Consider the following 17397-nt stretch of genomic DNA (forward strand, 5'->3'; position numbering starts at 1 on the left):
CATTCCCATACTCTCATGATGGCCCATTCCCATACTCTCATGATGGCCCATTCCCATACTCTCATGACCTAGCTGCATAGGGGATAAGATCTGGTTCCCCCCTGTTTGTTGATGTACCACACCAATGACATGTTGTCCATCTGGATAGCAATCGTTTCTGAAGGGAGATGGGCATGAAGAGCCTGCAACACTAAGAGCACCGCCCTCATCTCCAGGAAGTTGATATGCAGATTGGTCTTGTAGAGGGACCACGTGCCTTGAACTGTCCTTCCAGAACAGTGCCCCCACCCCAGCTGGGAGGCATCCATAGTCACCATGGCCATGGGAGAAAGGGCCGTCCCCAAACCAGGTCCAAGGAAAGAATCCACCACCGAAGAGAGTCCCTGCACACTCAAGAGATTTGGACAGGGTGAGTCAAAGATCTAACAGGGACCACTGTACTGCAAGTGTCCATTGAAGGATCTGCATGTGAAGATGCGCCAAGGGCAAGAGATTGATCATGGCTACCATGGACCCCAACACCCTTAATACTACTTCCCCTGTCAGGGGCAGAGTTTGAAGGATGCAAAGCACATGTAGCTTCAAACTATGTATTCTGTCTGGAGTAAGAAACACTGGTTTGAATTGTGTCTAATCGTGCCCCAATAAAGTCTAGTGTTTGGACAGGGGTCAGAGAAGATTTGTTGAGATTGATGGTAATGCCTAACCTCTGGGCTAGAGGAAGGGAATCCCTCGCTTGACAAAAGTTGACACCTGGAAGGGGCAGCGAGGAGCCAATTGTCCAGGAAGGGAAAATATCTGAATGCCCTGGAGTCTCAGGTGAGATGCTACTACGGACATCACTTTGGTAAACACCCTGGGAGCTGTGGCAAGACCAAAGGGGAGTGCTCTGAACTGATAATGATTGGCGCCTAGCCGGAAGTGGAGAAACCTCCAACAGCATCTTTCCATCTTGATAGGATAGTATGCATCCTGGAGGTTGATCGAGCACATCCAATCATTCTTCTGCCGGAAGGGTAGGATAGAATGAAGGGTGACCCATCTGGAATCTCATCTTGGCCACTGACAGGTTCAAGACGGATAGATCTAGAATTGGTCCTGGGTCCCCAGTCTTCTTTGGCACTAAAAAGAACCTGGAATAAATGCCTAATCTGAACTGGCCTTGGCAGATGTGTTGGATGACCTATTTTTCTAGCAGCCGTGCAATTTTTAGTGCTGCAGCCTCCCTGTGCACAGGTGGACTGTCTGGGAGGTGTTTTGGCGGTGAAGGTGGCTTGAGGAATGGGATTGGATAGCCTCTGGATATAATTTGCAACACCCAACAATTCTTTTGTGATAGACTCCCACTCCATTAGGTGTAGCGATAGATAGCCCCCGACTCCCACTCCATTAGGTGTAGCGATAGATAGCCGCCGACTGCCTCCAGAGACGAGCAGTTCGGCAACCCTTCAGGATTGCTGCACGGGTCTGTCCGAGAATGGTCCTCGAGACCCGTAATTTCTCAGACTCCCTCTGCTCTAGGGTGATGTCTATCATATCCCACTCTTCCTCTGGTTGATGGGGAGTCATGAGCGTCTCAGGGACAAGTCTGAGATTTCCAGAACCACATCTTCTTGGTCCCTCGTCGATTCCTAGAAAAGGATCGTTGAGAGGAGAAGTGGATCCCGATGGCAGAGTCTTCTCGTCATTCTCACTCTGAACTAAAGTCTCACACATAGTCTAACAGGGAGGAACAGTCATGCAGGACATTTTGTTGAATGGCGTCTTAAAAGGTTCCAAAAACTGAGAATCAGAGTCAGGCGTGTCACCTGATGGTAACACATGAACCAGCTAGTCTAGCAGCTCCCTCTGTAGCATGGCAGAGGAGTTGCACAGAAGTGTTCGCAACTGACTTTAGAGTGGCCATACGAGTGGAAAACTTCTTGTCCTCTGCCGACATGGACTCTGGGGTCGACTCAGAGATTTCCATCGCTAGATTTTGCTGCAGCTGAATCATATGTGTCATGTAATTCAGCGCTCTTACAGAAAAAGTCACTGAAGCATACACTCCCTTCCCAAAACTGTCCATCGCCCTTGACTCTCAGCCTGGAGGATGAGCGGTAGAGCTTTCCTGAGCTAGTTCTCTCCTAGTGGAAGCTGTCACCACCATAGCATCAACCAAGGACCCCTTATTCCAATGTGACCTATCTGAAGGGGAGCTCAAAACTTTATACAGGCATTTGGTGATGGGCTCCATCATATCCAGTTTCTTCAACGCCCGAGGTGTTATAAGGTCCACTAAAGAATCTGTGGGAGGGGACACCCAGGAATTAGAGGGTCCTGCGCCAAATGCCTTGAGAAATACCGATTCATCCGAGGTAGGTTTCTGGCAGACCACCCCCCTCGCTGGGGGAGGAGTTCCATGATGCCTCCAAAGGAAACATCCTTGGGGGATGAATGGGGAGAACCTTCCCCTTCCTCCAAATCGGTGTCTTCAGTGAGAGACTCCAGTGGGGAGTCTAAGTGCCTCCTTTTGCATATACATTTGCGAGGGATCTCCTCAGTGGGGATCCCTGGGGAGGACTTGCCAATGGCTTGCTACTCCCAAGCAGAAGTTCCTGAGGCAAAGTGGTGGCAGGCTGCCCCTGAGATGGCAGGATGGCCGGAACCGTGAGAGAGAGAGAGAGAGAGAGAGAGAGAGAGAGAGAGAGAGAGAGAGAGAGAGAGAGAGAGAGAGAGAGAGAGTCTGAGGACGAGATGGTCAACGGTCTCAAGGAAATCAAGAGAACTCTCTCTACCACATCAAAAGCTGAAGGGGAATGGACCTCCTGAGAAAGGACCATAGGAGCAGTCACCCTTTGACCCGACAGGGGAGTCAGCGCCGAGCCTCCAGGCACCAAGATACCAAGATGCACTCAGACACACTCGGAGCGGACACCAACCCCTCGGATCTGATGCTGAGGTTACAGCTCTGACAGCTTGTCGGATCCGGCCTGTTCAAGGTCATAGCTGGCATCAAGATACAAGATAATGTTGGCACCGACCCCTCGACACAGAGTCCTTGAAGCCAAGGGCTCCAAAACTGCTGGATCACAGAAAGCGTGATCTGGGTGCAAAAGGGATGCGTGCTCCCCGCTCTGGAGGAAGAGGGGCCAGGCAAGACTCCTGTCTGTATCTTGAGTGCCGATGAACTTCCGCATCATCCTATCCATCTTCAGGTGGAGCGGGAGGAGGAGACAACTGACACCGGCCTGGAGTGGCAGTGAGGAGAAGCGTGAGCCGGCAACCAGATGCGAGGCTCCTCTGGGGAGAACTGAGGAGAACATAGCTGGGGAGTCTCTGGTCTCAGTTTCGACCTCACTTTAGGTGAGGGGCCGGCAGGATGGGAGCGATACGGAGATCGCTTCCTCGGCCTATCTTTCTTGGTAGATTTGTCCCCATCCCCAGGCCTATTGACGGGAGTTTGAGTCCCAGAGGCCGGGGAGGCAGCATTAGTAGAAGCTGGGGGCAAAGGGACTAGAGTCCCCGAAGAGGGAAGAAGGCCCTTGAGTATTAATTTATCCCTCCTGTCCTTACGTGCCCAGGGATTAAACTCGGCACAGATAGAACAGGAGATGAGCTGCTCCTAAGCACACTATGCACAGTGTGTGGCCATCTGCTGGGGAGAGCTTATGGCCACACTCTGTACACTTTCTGAAATCTGGCTTACCAGTGTCAGACATATTATTTACCGTAGGGATCTCAAGTTTAAACAATTATTTGAGTTTGGTGGACGTTCTTGTGTAGCGAGTGGTTCACGTAAGTTTTGAGCTTTCAAATGTGGCTTTTGTTCACAATGTTCCCATATAGTTAACAAAACTAAAATATATATTTCAGCAAGAAATAGGCAAGTCATTAGTACTAGTTATTCCAATTGTAATACCTATGGTGTTTATATCGCCACTTGTAACCACTGCACCTCCTTTTATGTAGGGAAAACTGAGAGGAAGCTGGTGTCGAATTTATGAACATCTTTATGAAATTAAGAAACAGAACAGTAACAACGCACTGTTCCATCACACAATGGATTGCCCACACGCTATCTTTTCTTTTTTTGTTTTGGAGGCCGTTCCCAAGGACATAAGGGGAGGTATGTGGGAAGCCAAGTTGGAATACAGGGAGTCGTTTTGGAATCTACAAAACCTCCTGGTTTAAATGACTTCTTGTCCATTACTCCAGTGCTCAAGTTAAGAGCAGCAAAGCTTTGATTTACTTCCTAAAAAATCCACTAGGTGGCAGTAGTATTGGAATTTTTTATCAGATGGATTTTCCTTGGTATTATATGGAATTTATTTATTTATTAACATGTTTGTATTATATATTATTTATTGTTTTAACAAGGGGACAAATGGGTGTATTTTTTGTTCTGTTTTTGCATTCAGATTCACACTTTCAAAGTAATGTCACTGGATAAAGATTCAGTTTTTAGCACAGAGGTTTTTAAGTGAACTAATTTAATTATGTACGTTTTCAATAAATAAACATTTTCATTGGACAAGCAATTTACTAATCAAATTCAAAAGACAGGCTATAAAACAACTGTTTAAAACTTGATTTAGTGTTTGTTTCTGATGAAGAAGGAGGTCGAAAATGCATCAATTTGATAGCATTAATTTTGTGGTGTGGTTTTCAACAATAAATCCAATTGACTTTTCTTCGGTTTTGGTTTCTCCTGCAAACTTTTTGTTTGGTTTCAAGTGTCAGACATATCCCACACAGGCCCAGCACACCAACAAACACTCAAACCATGCACACAAGGTAAAGAAGAGAGTGAGTTTTTTTTTTTTTTTTTTTTTACCGACTGAAACATGGGGGGGGGGGGGTAGAGAAGAAATATATAGAGAGAGAAAAGGAAAGATTTAATTCCAAAAAAAACACACTTACCACAACTTTCTATGGTGAGAGCTCAGATCACGACACGGACATCGCAGGCAGCAAACGAAATCTGAAGGGACGAAGGAGACAGGGGCATTATGGGTAAGGGGAGGAGCTTTGAGCTTGGAACAGATGCTGGATATGCGGCAGAGTCAGATCCGATATGGATCCGGGAACCCACAGTTTGAAGATCAAATGAAGACAACTACTTCATATCTATATACTACCCTTAATGAGAATAACTGAGATCATACCATAAATAATTTGGACCTATGCATGGGAAAAAGCATTTAGGAGCTGCCTCTGCCCATTAGTAATGCAGGGTGCAGTCCTGGAGTACATTTTCGGTTTCCTATCAATAGATCCAAATTGCACTTGAATATGGACAGGGAGTCTGTTCCACAGCAGCACCAGTACCCTCAGAGACAAACCTGTCTCTAAACCATTCTGTTGATGTTCCAGAAAAAGGTTTAGAGACCTAGACAGTGCATTGCTGATGCCATTTGACTTGCTGATGTACAGTAAATCCATTAGTATTGGGTCAGTGGATTCCTTGTTTGCCAGACACAGGCCACCTGTTAGCAGTATGTAGGATACTGGGTGTCACTCTCCTGCTTTGGAAACAACAAGAGAGTCTTCATGGGTTCTGTTCAAACAGCTTTATTTTATACAAATACATCTTAACAGAAGATTACCGACTTTACGTACACAAACTAATTGCAGGATTCATACATGCTTACTGTCTGGCTGCGCTCTTAAAATGGCACTAAGTATGGCACGTGCCCAGTCTTTATACATGCAAGTTACTTGACATACTTCATAACGATATAGTACACACAGCACATGCGCTCTAATCTACACTGGGTATAGTGGCAGAGCTCCGAGTCAGTCCACATCTCTGTGGGGAAACCAGTTGCTGCATGTGTCTGTACAGATACATGCCAAAGGGGATATTATGCTTAATGAATAATCTAATGAGGGCTGAGAGCAAAGGGGAACAATGGCATCACTACATCTAGACATAATCCCTTTGTTTAAACGCTGTGCAATATAGAAGAACTTTCTTATGACAATGGACATGGCAGAAACTTAAAAACAGGGTCAACTCGTTTCAGTCCATGACTTTGGCACCACTTATTTGAGACAACCCTTCCTGTAGGATTGCCTAGTCATTTAACTGTCCTTCTTTCCTTGCTCAGCCGGGTAAGAGTCACGTCTGTATGTCTTACATGGTGTCTTGGGTTGATGCCTGCCTTACGGGCTAAGCATCAGTGACTTTGGGACTCCTTGTGTTACATGGAGAAGTAGGGTTAACATGCTGAGTGTGCTTTGTGCCCATGTTGGCTTTTGAATGTCTTTGTGGTAACCACTGCATATGATGGATTGTGTGTGCTGGGATGGCCTTGGAGAGGTGAGATGTGTCATGTACTGCTGACAATTTTGGTGTCAAGTTTACTGCATACGAGATTTTTTTTTACCTCTAAGGACATTACATCTGTATATCTCACTGTTACGCTGTTTGAACAACAGACGATCGTCAGACAGCATACGACAATTCTTACACTGTCTCAAGATACCCATTCTCAATCAGGCTGGCTAAGGAAGTGCTTTTTCTGCCACCAGAAGTAACTAGCAAACTAGTTAAATACTAAAATTAGTGCAGTCAGTATCCGTACACTCTATAGTAATGAGTTTTATCAAAGGTCTTTTAGCCTGGTGAATATTTAAGGAGACTCCAAGACAGTAACCTTTATTGCCATTTAGGACTATACAAGTGCAGCCTAAATGAAATTCCAAGTATCAACTCACCTGAGAGCACATAAGAAGGATAACAAGAACAGCATTATAACATTTCAGTTAAAAATATATATTCAATACAAGACCCACAGAAGGATAAATAAACTAATAACAGCAAAAACACACAAGCCCCCTCAGACAGTCATAAGAATACTGTACATAGCAGCATGACAGAGGAGGATTGCACATGTTAAGCTTGTCTGATGCAATGAACAAAGGATGACAAGCAGCAGGCAATTTTACACAAGTAAGAAAATATAATGCTACATCAAAGAAAAACAAATATTGCACACTTTTCACCTGAGCTATACATTGTGAATGATCACAGACTAAATAACCAGTGGCTGGTATCAGAGTTTACAAGTCTCAGCACTGTTTGGTAGAAGCTGTTTAAATATCTGGTGGTTCTGCAGCAGATACTCCGATATCTGCTGCCTGAAGACAGTTGTGTAAATCAGCAGTGTGCAAAGTGAGAGGGGTCATGAATTATTTTGGATGCACATTTAATGTTTCTTGCTGCAAAGAAATCCTGGATCGATGGCAAGTTGGTACCAGTGATTTTTTGGGCAACTCGCACCACCCTACACTGACCGCCTCAAAAAACTCCAGCTTTACTCCGTAGGATATCGATTACTCTGACGTGATCTCTGCCTAACATATAAAGCTATGTCAAACCCAGAGCTGTTAGACATGCTACACCTAAAGAAATCCCAATCCCTCCAAGCTACACGCTCTAGGGACCTAAACCTTGTCACCACAATAAACAAGACATGCTAGAGGGACAGATTCCTGTCCCAGAGACTTCCTATACTCTGGAACAAGCTACCCATCTATGTCAAGCAAAGGTCTTCATTAGCACTCAAGAAAAATCTTGATGAGTAGAAGGGAAATAGGAAATATAACCCGGGGATCACTTCTGTGTCTCTGCTGGACAGTGGCACAGGAAAATAACTTTCGTGGGTGGCGTAAGCTATGGTACCTTGCTGGCTAGGCTTACATAGGCCCTTGGGCCGATAGCCTAGTACCTACCTATGAACCCTCTGCACCTTCTTTATTGCACTGTTCCCAAACCAAACTAACGCTACTAGTGAGAATGTTCTCAAATGCTCCTCTGTAGAATGTGGTGATAACAGTAGGTGGGAGATTTACTTTTTTGAGCCTTCTGAGAAAGTGGAGACTTTGGTGTGCTTTTTTGACCAACTGTTCAGTGTTCACAGTCCAAGAGAGATCCTCTGAAATGTGCACCCCAAAAACTTTGTAGATTTGACCCTTTCCCCCTCTTCATCCATATCAGGAGCGGTGAGTGTGTTTCTGACACACACCCATCCACACACACACACACACACACACACACACACACACACACACACACACACACACACACACACACACACACACACACACACACACATCACACACACACATCCACACACACACACACACACACACACACACACACACACACACACACACCCATCCACACACACACACACACACACACACACACACACCCCATCCACACACACACACACACATCCACACACACACACACACACACACACACACATCCACACACACACACACACACATCCACACACACACACACACACACATCCACACACACACACACATCCACACACACACACACACACACATCCACACACACACACACACACACACACACACACACATCCACACACACACACACACATCCACACACACACACACACATCCACACACACACACACACACACACACACACACACACACACACACACACACACACACACACATCCATCCACACACACACATCCACACACACATCCATCCACACACACACACACACATCCATCCACACACACATCCACACACACACACACACATCCACACACACACACACACACACACACACATCCATCCACACACACACACATCCATCCACACACACACATCCATCCACACACACACACACACACACACACACACACACATCCATCCACACACACACCTCCACACACATCCATCCACACACACATCCATCCACACACACACACACACACATCCACACACACACACACATCCACACACACATCCACACACACACATCCATCCACACACACACATCCATCCACACACACACACATCCATCCACACACACACACACACACATCCATCCACACACACATCCACACACACACACATCCATCCACACACACACACACACACACACATCCATCCACACACACACACACACATCCACACACACACACACACATCCATCCACACACACACATCCATCCACACACACACACATCCATCCACACACACACACATCCATCCACACACACACACATCCATCCACACACACACACATCCATCCACACACACACACACACACATCCATCCACACACACACACACATCCATCCACACACACACACATCCATCCACACACACACACACACACACACACACACACACATCCATCCACACACACACACACACACATCCACACACACACACACACACATCCATCCACACACACACACATCCATCCACACACACACACACACACACACACACACATCCACACACACACACACACATCCACACACACACATCCATCCACACACACACACACACACACATCCATCCACACACACACACACACACATCCATCCACACACACACACACATCCATCCACACACACACACACATCCATCCACACACACACACACACACACATCCACACACACACACACATCCATCCACACACACACACACACATCCATCCACACACACACACATCCATCCACACACACACACACATCCATCCACACACACACACACATCCACACACACACACACATCTATCCACACACACACACACACACACACACACACACACACATCCATCCACACACACACACACATCCATCCACACACACACACACATCCACACACACACACACATCCATCCACACACACACACACATCCACACACACACACACACATCCATCCACACACACACACATCCACACACACACACACATCCATCCACACACACACACATCCATCCACACACACACACACACACACACATCCATCCACACACACACACACATCCATCCACACACACACACACACACACACACACACACACACACACACACACACACACACATCCACACACACACATCCATCCACACACACACACACACATCCATCCACACACACACACACACATCCATCCACACACACACACACACACATCCACACACACACACATCCATCCACACACACACACACACACACACACACACACACACACACACATCCACACACACACACACACACACACACACACACACACACACATCCACACACACACACACACACACATCCACACACACACACACACACACACACACACACACACACACACACACACACACACATCCACACACACACACACATCCACACACACACACATCCACACACACACATCCACACACACACACACACACACATCCACACACACACACACACACATCCACACACACACACATCCACACACACATCCATCCACACACACACACATCCATCCACACACACACATCCACACACATTCACACCCACATCCACACACACATCCATACACACATCACACACACATACATCACACACATCCATCACACACATCCACACACACACTCACACACACACATCCACACACCCACATCCATCCACACACACACCCATCCACACATCCATCCACACACACACACACACACACACACACACACACACACACACACACACACACATCCACACACATCCACACACACACACACACACACACACATCCACACACACACACACACACACACACACACACACACACACACACATCCACACACACACACACACACACACACACACACACACACACACACACACACACACACATCCACACACACACACACACACACACACACATCCACACACACACACATCCACACACACACACATCCACACACACACACATCCACACACAAAATATCCAGGGAATTGTTATGGCTAGGCTTGTATAGGCCCTAGGGCAGATAGCCTAGTACCAACCTATGATGTTGCTTACAGTAACTTTAAGATTTTTGCCGAGCTTTTGAATGTCAGCATTTTTGGGGATTTATTAAAGGGCTTGATTACTTTAAGGATCTTACTAATGTTGACATTCCATTAATGTGACTTACTTTTGCATTCCCCAATATTTCTGGTTCTGATAGGGGTCGACTGTTTATGCCGTTTATGGAAATAAACTGGTTTAACATACATAAGTGACAGCTAAGGCTGAAAAAGGACTGGAAATCTTAGATATGAAATTTTGAAATCTAATCAAATACTTTCATAACTTGTCTTTTAGTCTTTAATTTTTATGTAGTCTGTGTAGATTTAGACACTCTACAAAGCTGATGACTACTGATTTCTGGTTTGATTTGACTAAAAATGAAGATTTTTCAGGATTCAATTAATCAGAAAAAAAAACTCACATCAATTAGAACTTCAATTAAAAAAGCAATTCTGCCTGTACTAAGATCTAAACTTTATTCTCTTTAAAAAGATCTTAAAATTCTCCTTATCATTTAAACCTGGAGGGTTGCTGGCATCCAATCTTATTTGCCAGCAATATTCCCTCCAGTTTAACTCATCTTCAGCATCAAATATGTTCCAATATTCAGGAACAATATCCAAAACAAAAAATTTAGGTTACCCCTTACAACCAGCACTAACATAATGCTTACACCAAGCATTATTGGCATCTCTCATTTCAATATCATATAAATACTCGTGGATCCTTTTGTGCAACTCTTGTTGTCCTGCCTATGTAATAAGCAGAACAAGCTGAACAGATTGCTAGATAAAACAGAAACTTCTACTTAACAACAAAAGCACCCCTGTATGCAAGTTTTCTTACAATTAACGGTCACATCATTCCCATCTAAAGCACCGCTGTATGCAACTTTTCTTACAATTAACGGTCACATCATTCCCATCTAAAGCACCCCTGTATGCAAGTTTTCTTACAATTAACGGTCACATCATTCCCATCTAAAGCACCCCTGTATGCAAGTTTTCTTACAATTAACGGTCACATCATTCCCATCTAAAGCACTCCTGTATGCAAGTTTTCTTACAATTAACGGTCACATCATTCCCATCTAAAGCACCCCTGTATGCAAGTTTTCTTACAATTAACGGTCACATCATTCCCATCTTTTCTTACAATTAACGGTCACATCATTCCCATCTAAAGCACCCCCCTGTGCAGTTTTCTGTATGCAAGTTTTCTTACAAATTAACGTCACATCATTCCCATCTAAAGCACCCTGTATGCAAGTTTTCTTACAATTAACGGTCACATCATTCCCATCTAAAGCACCCTGTATGCAAGTTTTCTTACAATTAACGGTCACATCATTCCCATCTAAAGCACCCCTGTATGCAAGTTTTCTTACAATTAACGGTCACATCATTCCCATCTAAAGCACCCCTGTATGCAAGTTTTCTTACAATTAACGGTCACATCATTCCCATCTAAAGCACCCCTGTATGCAAGTTTTCTTACAATTAACTGTCACATCATTCCCATCTATGTCATGAATCCTGGCACCAGAAATGAAGCTGGCACCCTGTAATTGTCCAGTCAATGAACGTAAACGCAGAGTGACCGATGACAGAATCACCAAATTTAAAAAAAAAAAAAAAAAAAAAAGACACTTCATCCTGTATATGCAGACTCAGAGTGGAAAGTTTAAAGTCTGCAGGCTAGTAACACACTGAGTTATAGTACAGTAGAGATGTGTAGGAGAATTGTTGTGGAGACTCTTTAGTCCTGATTGTTGGAGGATTGGGTAGAGGTTTTTTTTTTTTTGCTCGAGGAGGAGCAGTGAGTTTCTGTTTTACTTACCGACCATCTGTGTACATGAGAAAGTGGTCAGCAGGTTATATTGATAATTATGCCTCTCGCAGACCTTGTCATACTGGTCTAGTAGATGTTGCTTGTCAGCTAGCATTATGCAGTTCCTACACAGTCTCAAAATTCCAAGTGCAATGAAAGTTGGTGGACTGGACTTCATGTTTACCAAGTAAGGTCAAATTATCAGGGCAGGGATGATCTACTGTGCCAATTTATTCAGCACAAAGAGAGAAAATGTTATACAGATAATTAACCATCCCATGGAGTACATCTACCTGGTGAGGTGAAGATGTAATAACTACTTAAAGAAAAATAAGTACACAATTTTCTAAATATGCGTGTATGCAATTCCATGTGCATATACTTTATGTGTCTATATACATGTGTATGCGCATACACACCCAGATAATTATCTATGTGTGTTTGTTAAGATCCCGGTGGATCATTTTCAGGCTCAGCCCAGGAAAAGCATGTACAAAGTAACAGCAAACGACAGTACAGATACACTGTGTATACAACATATATGCAAATGACAGTACAGATACACTGTGTATACAACATATATGCAAATGACAGTACAGATACACTGTGTATACAACATATATGCAAACGACAGTACAGATACACTGTGTATACAACATATATGCAAATGACAGTACAGATACACTGTGTGTACAACATATATGCAAATGACAGTACAGATACACTGTGTATACAACATATATGCAAACGACAGTACAGATACACTGTGTATACAACATATATGCATAACATTGCACACACACACACACACGCACAAGTAAGTACACACTTTTTCCCCTTCTCTGACAAAAACCAAGTCTCAATCAAGCTGACTTCGGGCCATTACTTCCCCTGTATTGGGCAGCCCAAGCCCAGACATAAGAGCCATTAAGAAGTGCTATTACTTAAGCAGCCATGGCAGCATTTTATGCTCTTGCTCACGTCTCATCATTCTCTTGCCATTTGCCAGAGATGGTTGCCTTCTTCCCTTAGCTGGGGTTAATCTGGGTTACCCTCCCCCACGGAGCCCTATGACATCTGTATTGTGCATGCTCTCAGGTTATGAGCCACATGGCACCCACCTCTATCAGTAACTCACATCATTCCAGACAAGAGCTATGGAGGCACTTCTATTAACTAGAAAGAAAAGTGTGATAAATCCCTCAGAACAACATCAGCAGAAGCAAAAAGGATCCAGCAAAAGGCTTAAAAACGCCGTACACTTGATTAAAAACAACAAAACAGAAATGGTAAGCACCTTCATGCTATGGTAACACATACTCAGACCTAATACAAATGAACTAAACACAATCAAATTTATAGCAAAAAAACTAGTCAATCATCTAATAAAACCAGTTATTTGAGCACGCTTTCAGCACCAGTTTTAAGGGTATGCACCCATCAAGTCCAAACCCTTTGCCTGCAAGCGTATCATCCACTTCAATTCATTCAACCCAGTAAAATAATCAAAGTCACCAAGCTGCATGTCAGCTTTTATCAAATGCAGAACCATAAATGTAAACATGTGCAGAGTATCATTAGCAATCACATGTCCTGCTAAAACATTTGTATTCCTACGACTACACATCTCGCTCAAATGCTCCCCAGCTCAACTACACATCTGGCTCAAATGCTCCCCAGCTCGACTACACATCTGGCTCAAATGCTCCCCAGCTCGACTACACATCTGGCTCAAATGCTCCCCAGCTCGACTACACATCTGGCTCAAATGCTCCCCAGCTCGACTACACATCTGGCTCAAATGCTCCCCAGCTCGACTACACATCTGGCTCAAATGCTCCCCAGCTCGACTACACATCTGGCTCAAATGCTCCCCAGCTCGACTACACATCTCGCTCAAATGCTCCCCAGCTCGACTACACATCTCGCTCAAATGCTCCCCAGCTCGACTACACATCTCGCTCAAATGCTCCCCAGCTCGACTACACATCTCGCTCAAATGCTCCCCAGCTCGACTACACATCTCGCTCAAATGCTCCCCAGCTCGACTACACATCTCGCTCAAATGCTCTCCAGTTCAACTATATATCTCGCTCAAATGCTCTCCAGTTCTCTCTTACTGTATGGTTGGTCTTGTCCACGTACAAATATAGGCACACTGAACAAGCAGCCAAATACATTAAATTATTACTGGAGCACCCAGTTCAACTACATATCTCGCTCAAATGCTCTCCAGTTCTCTCTTACTGTATGGTTGGTCTTGTCCACGTACAAATATAGGCACACTGAACAAGCAGCCAAATACATTAAATTATTACTGGAGCACTCTGCATAAAGACTCAGTGCAAATCTCTGGGATGTAACTGAGCAAAGTAATTTACTCTAGCTATACAGTCACAAATGCTACATAATCTGCAAGGGAACATTCCTAAACATTTAGGCCTTATCTCAGTGTCCCTCCCTCCGTAGCACAACATACATTTCAGGGATTAAGCCTCAACTCAACTGGCTGACATAAGCTTCTCATCACCTTGGGGTATCCAACACTTCCCCCGACATGTGTACACTTTCACACACATACTCCATACAAACTACCCTCATTAACCTACATCACCCTGTCAACCTACATGCAAGCCTCTACTTACACAGCAGCCATGGTTGACCAGGAAGGAACTTTCTCCTCTCCACCTCCTCAAACACATCAGTAGGCAATACCAGTTTCCACTCCACCCCTTCTGTACCTGCACCTGGGCTGTTACTCAAAATTTAGGTTGTTCCGAGTTGAATGTAAGGCTCTACCTTTCAACATCACAAAGCCAGGCCAAATGCATACATAAAAAAAAAGTCACCATTTGATTTTAATATTTTTCTCAACTGTACTCCATACGGCCCTTTTCTCCCAGGACCTCCAATGAAAGTAAATTTTGCCCACAGCAAGTGCAAATAAATCAATTCTCACAGTGGTGCGCTTCAATTTCCTAGTCAACTAGAGCACTTTTCTATAGAACCATCACCTCCTCAATTCATGTACACAGTGGATTAAAGCTTTCATCGTGTATAGTGTTCTCACCCTAGTGAGGATTAAATCACTGAAAAAAAAAACAAAGCATCTACAGGCTCTTCAATATGTCAGCTTTAAATTGCAGGCCTCAGCTACTAAAACCAATAACACAAAAATAATGTTTTATGAAAAAAAAAACTGCAGACAGATTTTTTTTTTAAACACTGAATGAATGATGTTGGCACGCACCTCTCAACCTCATGGCTTTGTCCGGAATTCCTGTACTAAAACAATTTGGGGGGGGGGGTGAGGTACAGGCCCAAGATCAAAGACATATTTTAAATATTGCTCTTATAAACGTAAAATGTTATGTAAAAAGTTACAAAAATAACAGGTTTTGCATTTGCATGGGTTTTCTGAAACTCAAATGTATGTTATTAAGTAGTGACTTGAATCCTTAATGAATTGCCAGAAATCTGCAAATTTTAGGAGGAACAAACAAAACTATACGAGAAAAATATCTTGACCTTCTGTAAAATTCTGGACAGTTGAGAGGTATGCCCTGGCAACAGGCCACTGATAAAGCCTAAGTCAAATGTGACAGACCTATTCTCAAGGAGCACAGAAGCATTCAAAAGAAAAACAAAAACAGACCTATTGCCATGGAGCACAGAAGCAATCAAAAGAATAATAAAAACTGAAGGAATGACATGAGATTTTCTGCATTACATTAGGATAGCTAAGCCTACCTTTTCAGCAGGGGCATACAGAAGTACTTACTATTATTTTTTCACAACGTCTAAACATGCCTCTCAAATATCCAGATTTTTGATCTATTCATCAGAAAATTTGTGGTTTTCTGACAAATCACTGGGATTATCTAAGGACTGAAGTCAGTAAGTAATGACATGCATTTAGACTTCAAATCCTTCAGTAAATTACTGCTAACATCAATCCTATTATTCTAACAACTTTCTAAATTTATAAGAGCAATGTTTAAAATCTATCCTTATTTTTCGGCCTCTGTCCTCCCATTTATCAAGCTTTGTCCAGATTTCTTGCACTAAGAGGTTGACAGCTATGGGTCTGAAGCATACAGATCTAGACCTAAACCAGAAAAAATACTAGCAAGAGCAATAAAACATATTTTACACCAACAGAATATTCAGTTATCAGCACAACAATTCGTGTGCTCACTCATTCCCAACACAACTCCAGCAAAGGAGGAAGGAACAGCTGTTACAGCAGCAGCCAGGACTACAATGTTCCACTCTGAAACACAGCTGTCAGTGCCCTTAACAAAATACTGACACATCCAGAACCGGTTTCGCAGGAGCTACGTGCTGCTGCCGATGTTGTCACTCACCAGCCTTCACGGCTCCTGCTCCTTATCACAAACACCGTTCCCAGGCTCCACGTTTTAGTCAGCAATAAACCTCCCCAACTCGGCCATAAACAGAAACGCCTCCCGTCGCTTCCGCCCCTCGTGACTTCGTGACGCAAAGCATTGTGGGTTAACAGGGAAGGTTGGCGCTCCGTGATGCTTTTAAATTACTGTTATTAATACTGAGTAATTGGGTAATCACCAAGTGTAGTACCTCGCAGGATGCGCAGTAGCAAATCCCGCCCCAAACACGCCTGTAACACCCGCATGAATATTCATATTGTCATGAATATTCAAGACGTACACACCTATGTAGTCGTTCAGTTGAATCAAGTCAAAAACACGTCAATTCACACAACTAC

The 17397-nt window shown here is 44.0% G+C and overlaps 1 protein-coding gene across 1 annotated transcript in view; it reads right to left on the reverse strand.

Annotated features, from left to right (window-relative positions):
- The window catches only part of VAMP7 (vesicle associated membrane protein 7), an 881558-nt gene extending 864383 nt beyond the window's left edge, over positions 1 to 17175 (reverse strand). Inside the window, exon 1 of the mRNA XM_044057674.1 lies at positions 17018 to 17175. The gene's annotated coding sequence lies outside the window, so the exon portion shown is untranslated. The remainder of the gene's footprint in view (positions 1 to 17017) is intronic.
- Positions 17176 to 17397: the final 222 nt, after the last annotated feature.

Source organism: Protopterus annectens, chromosome 15.part0 (genome assembly GCF_019279795.1).
Source record: "Protopterus annectens isolate FY-2018-M chromosome 15.part0, PAN1.0, whole genome shotgun sequence".
NCBI classification, from domain to species: domain Eukaryota; kingdom Metazoa; phylum Chordata; order Ceratodontiformes; family Protopteridae; genus Protopterus; species Protopterus annectens.